General features: G+C 37.1%; 1 long non-coding RNA gene across 1 annotated transcript; it reads right to left on the minus strand.

Annotated features, from left to right (window-relative positions):
* Positions 1–1,335: 1,335 nt before the first annotated feature.
* LOC149011361 (uncharacterized) lies at positions 1,336–4,603 on the minus strand. The gene is made up of 5 exons (XR_016174610.1): positions 2,818–4,603; positions 2,625–2,702; positions 2,340–2,390; positions 2,164–2,198; positions 1,336–1,514 (listed from the first exon to the last, which is right to left on the minus strand). It is a non-coding gene; the product is annotated as an uncharacterized LOC149011361 (long non-coding RNA).
* Positions 4,604–5,704: the final 1,101 nt, after the last annotated feature.

Genomic DNA, 5,704 nt, shown 5'->3' on the forward strand with positions numbered 1-5,704 from the left:
CTATTCAGAAATTTAAGAGACTTTTTGGCAATGTATGCACCAAAAGTCAGTAAGTTTTTCCCAATTGTATATATTCATATATAATGAAATACACCTCAAACTAAATATATCATATCAGCATTCGTGGATTTCCTCCAAGAATAAGTCCACTTGTAAACTCTAATTATATTGTTGAACATATCATTAGTAGGTAAAACCTCCCACTGCACATGCATACAACACTATGGTGCTTTCGTAGTTGGAAGATTTTGTTCTTAAATATTTGTTTTAATTTTTTTGGGAAGAAAGTGGTTGTGAGGGACTTGGAAGGGCATTTAACAGTTTGGAATTGGAAGGACATTTAAGAATTTAAGAGACTAGGATCTTAAACCTCAAGATCTATGGTCATAAAGAATTGGCAACTTCTGCTTACTGTTTTGGTTCCAGAAAGAAGAATGTACAAACAGTTTTCAATTCAGTGAAATTAAAAAAATATATTTACAGTAAGAAAAAAGAAAATTGAAAGTTTTATAGATCAGTCTTAAGATCAGCTACAATGCACAGTGCAGAATGTTGGGCAGTTAAGAAATATAATATACATAAATTAAGTCCAGAGAATGTGAAGCTGTTGATAAGGATTTGTTACAACTCTAGAAAGAATAAAGAATGTATGATAAGCTACAAGAATGTTGTCCGAGGTGGCATGGCCATGTTCAACAGAAACAGTGAAATCCAAGCTAGCTCTTAGGACAACAAACATGTATCACTAATTTCTTTAGACATCCTACACTTCGATTCAATTACTGCCAAACAAGCTACCAACTTCAATGCATTTAACAGGTAGAAAAATGTTTTCAATGAGAGATGGAATCTCAAATAGAAATTATCGCAAGATAGAGAATTTATCTACCAGATGCTTCTTAATACCAAAATCCATGAGTAGAAATTTCCATAAAGATGAGCAGACTAGATCATCAAAAGAATACTTCACCTTCCGCAGAAAGAGAGATACGATCTCGCACTATAGCAAGCTCATGAGATAAATCTTCAGATCCCACTGTTTTGGATTAGTGTAACACACTGTCCTGTAAATAGTAGTTCAAAGCTGATTGGTGGAACTATTTCAGGAAAAATAAAATTTTAGATATTCAAAATCCGAGGATTAATCTGAGGAAGATCAACAAGACTTATAAAGAGACAGTAGCCCTCAGGACCCATTGCAATTAAAACAACAAGATACTTCAATTAAGTTTCTGTAATTGAATCATCTCTCACATAATTCTATTTCCAAATGTGGAGAGGATTGATTTCTCTTGATCAATGGGATTGATGATATACTGTGAACAGAATACTAACAGATAAGTGGTATTTGGTAGCAGATAGATGCTGTAAGGACAGAAAGGGTCACTGAGTGTTCCAAAAGATATTTACCTTGGCAGCTTGAATTTCAAGATCATCTACTTTGATCTCAGTTGATAACGGCCTTAGCATGCATATGAAGAAAGGGATTTTATGAAGCCACATCATGAGCATGTCTGAAGTCAAGAGATAAGAGTCCATGTAACGATGCTGACGTTCAAAATACATATTACACTTCAAAACCTTAAGAATATAATAGGTGGAAATAAAAGAACATATTTAAATCTCAAAAATAAAAGAAATATACAAATAATCAGAGACATTATTAGGAAAAATCAGCATCAGAATTAAAGCTAGGTACTGAAGATTGAGGCAGGCACCATGAAATATGATCTACATGTTGCTAACATTGATTACTTATGGCTCGGTAGTTCATTAAGTATACCAGTTGATAATCATCAGTACAACTTGGAGAGACTTATATTTTGGCCAATCAGGCATTGAATAAACATAGGAAGCTATCATTTTTTCACCATACTTCACGCTTTTCTTTATCTAGAAATTTAAAGTCGGTCTCTTTTATCATCCAATAAAAACTTTGGTAATGTGAATCTAACCTGCCAAGAATTTAGCATGCTCCCTTAACTCTCCCTTACACTAAGAGAGAGAGAGAGAGAACAATCTTTGGCAAGTTCCCTTCTTTTTCCTTTTTTATTTTATTTTTTATTTCTGGTAATAATTGGCAAGTTCAGTAACAGAAGGACAAAAACAAGGGCAATATAAAGTCTAAGGAATGCAGAATTGAACAGTACAAGGACAGCTTACCTAAAAACTATCGATTCCACAAATTCTGTATCAATCTACATCTCCACAAAGAAATGCAATCAAAATCAAAGGAAAACTCAATTAAAATATGAATGTCATATGTAATATATCAAAACAATTAAATATTTAATAGAGATAAAGTAGAGAAGAGCAATATAAGGTCACTGGATTCTTACCCCAGTTTCCTCCTTGACCTCTCTTACAGCTCTAGTGAAAATCTCCTCTGACTGTCCAAAATTAACAGATTAATTAGAACACAAGAAAATTAACAATTCCATTTATGCATATGCATGCAAGTCAGTGATATGCTATTAGTAGGTGAACCGATTGTGTGTGAGGAATGAACCTGCATGACTTTGGCAAATTGAGAAGCCGGCAGAAGGCACATTGCAATCAAACTCTTAAGGTCTAAAAATTAAGGTGAGGAGAAACCAGAAGTTTTATTTAATGGTCCAGTGTACCTCAAGAATGAAACCTGTTGGTAATTTCCAAAAACCAACATAATCTGGGTCACAATGCTTCTCTTGGACAACAAGAACCTGCAGACATCATAAAAATATTTCCCTTTGCGTTAGCAAGACTACATTCCCTGCAACTGTAATTATATAAACAGTGAATTACAATAATTTGAAAGAGACGGGGCAAGATTAAGACCTTCTTGAAATCCTGCAGTTTCAAATAACAAGCTGCTCGATTGGAACTGTTGCTGGCTTACCAGTTTACATGGAAAATAAGCCTTGGCAGACTACAATCACAGCTGAAGGCTTCTTCAATTGAAAAAGTAGAGAATCTCTCTCACAGATTGAAGCTATTTAAAATGACAATTATGATTCAAGAAAACCATCAAGAAATTGTGATGAAAAAATTGTTTTATAGTGTTTATGGTTTAAATCGATAATATACCTATGGCTCAATATAATCATTCATATTAAGTATAAAATAAAAATATGGAATAACAACAATTGAAAAACCATACCTCACAGACCCTCTAGTTAATTCTTCTAAAAAAAGCCAACCAGGATGACATACCTCACAGACCCTCTAGTTAAAAGTGTGCCAATTGGCTACTAATACCTATCCTAACCAACCAATTAGACTCAACAATATTAGAGCTCCAAATGCAAGAGACGAGAGTATTCAGTAGAAATTGGGACATTTTGGCTCCAAGTGTGCTTGGTCTAGAAATAATAGGAGGTGTTTCCTAGGCTAGGAGAATCCACAATACATGATAATCTTTTGGGTAATGCAGGCTTGCAATGAGGGGTCAAATTAAATTCCAGCAGTTGCCTACAAGCACTACCTTGCTATAAGGGGTCCAGCCAAAATACCCTTTTTAGTATTAAAGTGCAAGGAAATATTAAGAAACATTCACAGTGGATGTCAACATAATCCAATTAATACTATTCTGATGTGGGAGTGGGACTATATCTTTATGATTCCAAACATCAGAACCGATTCCAGATGTAGTTCTTTGATTCCAGATGTAGACTCTTTTCCCAGGCTCCGACCACAATATCTGATAAACCTACTTGCTTGAATTATTCCTTTGAGAACATCTTATCGAATTATGATGGCTTCAATAAGATAAGTTAATGCACCAAAAATTTAAGTTACAGGTAAAAACTAAAGAAATCCCTTTGAGAAATATCACTTAAAAGCAACATTTACTTGGACCATCTCAATCTAGTTCTGGTATCTGCAGGCCGTCATGGAGTCATGGTGCTTATGCTCAGCAAGTGCAGCCGTGGGGACACTTACTTTCAGAGCTATCTCTCACACACACACATTCATGTGAAAGCTATTATTATTCCACTCCAAGAAGTAAGGAAAGCGTAGAAATAAAAACTGGGGAGAATTTAATTTACTTCTGTGAAAAACCAGACTTCAAAACTATTATAAAACAGCAGAGAAGAAAGACTTCTTTCAGTAGCCAGTGGTCCTTCAAATGGATGCATCATGATGTGAAGCAAATGGATTTTGCCAGCAGGCAAAGCGTGTGGACCACATGACTCCCATAATTCTTGCTTTCTTTTCAAAGAAACTAAAAGCAATAAGGGAGATGGGGAGACCAAGTTCAGGTCAGTGAAGTGCAAAGAACAAAACAAGAACTGTGACCAAAAACATTTAGAGCTTAAATTAGAAAATTAAATCTTCATTCAAGCAATTAATCGAATGGGTTTAATCCTGAAACAGAAACAAGTAAAACAATCCATTCATCAAAATGGCGGGCAGCTAAATAAGGGCCATGGAACCAAATTAACAGTCATTTTTGAATCAAATTCATCAAAGATACTAGGAAAGAAGCTAACAGAAGCTAATTGAAGCATAAAAGAAATTCATCGCCATTGTTGATCGATACCCCCAGAAGAAAAACCCAAAATTCCAATGATTAGAAGGTAGAACACAGATCTACCAAAAAACCCAAAGCTTAGAAAGGAGAAATTTACCGGCAAATGAGAGCAGTGGTTGATGGTAGATTATCTACTGCAGATACGACGACGGCAAATCAGATACCCTTTTCTGATGTCCGACTCTGAAGTCTTATCTTCTAATCGGTTGGTCTAACCTTTGTGCTTACGAGGGCTGGAGAGATAGCGCGAGCGTGAGCGACCAGAAGACAGAGCTAGTGATAGCGCGAACCAAAGGGAGAGAGCGAGAGAGCTGAGGCAAAAAGCGAGAGCGAGAGAGCTGGAGGCAGAGGGAGAGAGCGAGAGAGCTGGAGGCAGAGGGAGAGAGCGAGAGAGCCGGAAGCAGTGAACAGAGGGAGAGAGCGAGAGAGCTGAGGCAAAAAGCGAGAGCGAGAGAGCTGGAGGCAGAGGGAGAGAGCGAGAGAGGTGAGGCAAAAAGCGAAAGCGAGAGAGCTGGAGGCAGCGACCAGAGGAAAAGAGTGAGAGAGCGTGAGTGAGGTAGAGATAGAGCGATTGGGAAATTAAAAGCGGAAGATTGAAAAGTTTGGGCGCGGTAGCTGTGGGCGGGGTATTCAACATGATATTCAGCGACGGTTTGCAAGTAAGCGTCGCCGAAAATACTGTATATAGTGACGGTATCTCATAAGCTGCGGAGACGCTTTTCATAAAACCGTCGCCGAAAACATTATGGTTTTGAGCATTTGGGCATTTTCGGCGACGGTTTGTTATAGTAGGCGCGGCCTAATCCTAATATATGGCAACGGTTTTTTGCCGGAAAAAAACGGATTTTCCTATGTTTGACAGGAATCGTTGCCTATCTTGATTTTTGGCGACAGTTTGCATAAACCGTCAGGGAAACATAAAATTCGGTGACGGTTTGCTACAAACCATCGGGGAAACATTATATTTGGCAACGCTTGAGAAAATAAGCATCGCCAAAAATGACTTTTTTTGTAGTGTCTCTTAGAGGGATCAACATACCTTTTGTCTGGTGAGTTTGAATAAACCTAGGACACTATGGTATACTAATGTTTATTTAATGTCTGCTGACATTCTGGCATTCTAGAAAGGTTTATAATTTGGGGCTCATGAAGTATATCACCAATCGCACGACTCATTTGCTAGTATGACTT

The sequence above is a fragment of the Hakea prostrata genome, chromosome 7 (genome assembly GCF_041222555.1).
Source record: "Hakea prostrata isolate BN-2017 chromosome 7, UWA_Hpros_2, whole genome shotgun sequence".
NCBI lineage: Eukaryota > Viridiplantae > Streptophyta > Magnoliopsida > Proteales > Proteaceae > Hakea > Hakea prostrata.